Below are 2,637 nucleotides of genomic sequence, written 5' to 3' on the forward strand. Positions count from 1 at the left end.
CATGGGTTTCATTGAATCAATATGATTCACATTTTCCTAGTTCATGAATGCTTAGTATGATTTGTTAAACGAGTTAAAAAATTTCATAGTTATTGCAACTTATTGACCCAAATTATGAAGTTTAATATGTCAAACAATGGTGTCAAGTCATGTGTCCATTTGTCTAATTGATTTGGCACGATTCTTGTCTTTTTACGGTTTAATAATAGCATGATCATTTAGCAAGATAAACATTTTAATTGTTGACATGACGTCGGGTTCATATCGAGTTATGACGTCTCTATTAAGCGTGTCCTCTTAAATAAATATCATCCATCTTTTCACGATCCAAGATTAATATAACATGTTCATTCATAGCTCAATTCATTGCATTTTGGAGTCCATATTGATAAACTTTAAAAAAATAAAAAAATATTTATATAATAAATTGGTCTTCTCACCTACAACTATTTTGTTACTTCTGGTTTTGGATTTTGGCATTTGGTAGGTTTGAAAAGTTAAATAAATGTTTGGTAAAGATAGAGTTCCATATTACAAAGTCTAATGCATGTGGGGTATGGGGAAAGAAATGTTGGCGAGACTTAAGGTCGAATTTAACATGTGCAAAAATTTGAATCGATTCATTTTGTCCTTTATGATTAAAATGCTTTAGTATATAATTTGTTAAAATTTAAGATGTTGACGTTTGGATACATATATAAGCACCAACTGTGAAGTTTAGATATGTTAGAAATTGTTTTAGAAAATTATTTTTGATCAATTTTTGATTAATTGTTTAAGTGAAAATCGTTAGTCAATAATGAAAATTCGAAGGCTAAACATGTTCTATTTTTCGAGTAGATTATTGTATTTAATTTAGTTGCTCAAAATCAACTTCGGATGAATGACAAATTAAATTTAAACTTATGGCGCTTAAATATGTGAAAGTATTGAAAAATTAAGTAGATTGTTATGGGAGATTTTAGAACTAATTTGACTCTGAAAGTCGTTTCTTTTTCTACATGACATTTTCCAAAAGTCACATTTTTTCATTGTAGAGACATGATTTCGAAACACAACTTTCGGAGTTTTGCAAACAATTTCCATCAACCAATGATAAAATGTCACTTGTGCATTATGTACAGTTGTACAACATCGAGGAGTAAACCCTAATGTACATATAGAATAAATTCTTATTATATATAGACCTCAATGTTTGGAATTTTCATTCATTCACTTTATCCTCAAATTATCATACTAGTGCATATTTATTCCAAAATAATTTTTCATTTATTTTTAATCGAGTTAAATGAAAAAAAGAGATCAAAACATCAGTAAGTCCGTTGGTCTACGTAATACAAAGTGCTTATATCACAGGATGTGATCTTAAGAGACGATTGTTGAAACCTCAACATTCATGCGGAGTATTATCATCTTTAAATTGTTGAGAAAACTAATTGGAATAAATTGTGCACCCAATCAAATCATTTTGCCCTAAATAAACAGAAACCAAAGCTTGCATTAATGGATATACACAAAATTAATAACATGTTTAAACTATGTACTTGATTATTGACTACATATCAAGACTTTACATATTCGATTTCTCAGTACATATATGAAATAAGATCGAACCTTGAGATTGCACTTCTATTATTGCACACAGTAATGTCAACAATTTTCAACAATGGCTTCTTTGAGACATAAAAAACAACCCTTGCTTGCTATAGTGACGGATTGGCGTCTACGACTTGTATTATGTCCTCATTTGACCCTCATTATTTGAATTTATGATGCGGGGAATAATATTTTTTTGAAAAATGAATGATTGTAAAAGAATGAAAAGTTTTTTATTTGCGTAAAAAAATCATGCTACAAATACATTGAGTTTGACACTAAGTTTTACATTGTGCCACGTAGCAACATCATATTGGACAATTTTTGAAAAAAACACACTGTCCCACCGACTCCATTTTTAAAAACATTTCAAAACAATGGAGTGTCAAACTTCATGTCAAGCAAACGATGTACAAAAAGCCTTATTGTTACGTAAAATATTATTTTATTGAAAATTGTGTGATTGAAAATAGGAAAAAGAAAAATTAAAATTAAATTGATGAGTTTTAAAGGGGGCTATAAAACAATCATACCATGAGTATAGAATTTTTTGGCAAAATTTTTTTTTACAGACAACACATGGTGCATGCATCATTGGAAGATGGAAAAAAAAAAATCAACTCAATCACATTTTGTCACGTAAATATCACTACACATTCTTTCAAGTTTTTTGTGTACTTGAGCTTTATTCATTATAAATGCCCATGGTGACAAAAATCATTTTTTTTTTTTTAACGAGGCGTCCAAGCTTCATTTGAAGATGAAAAAAAAAAAAAGTTCAACCACATTTTTTCGTGTCAGTATCGGTACACATTCTTTTAAGTTTTTTGTGTACTTGAGCTTTATTCATTATAAATAGAGTTATGCTATTCTTACAAAGGGGTTGTTAAAGTTGGATGACAAAATCATATTAATACCAATCATTTCAAAAATAGATTTTTAAATCATTTGAAATCAATTGTCTGAATTTTATCAACATATTTTGTAACCCAACTTCGTATAAGTAACTTTATTGTGGTTTGGTTTAGTGGCGGCGGCGGC

The sequence above is a fragment of the Olea europaea genome, chromosome 19 (genome assembly GCF_002742605.1).
Source record: "Olea europaea var. sylvestris chromosome 19, O_europaea_v1, whole genome shotgun sequence".
Taxonomy (NCBI): Eukaryota; Viridiplantae; Streptophyta; class Magnoliopsida; order Lamiales; family Oleaceae; genus Olea; species Olea europaea.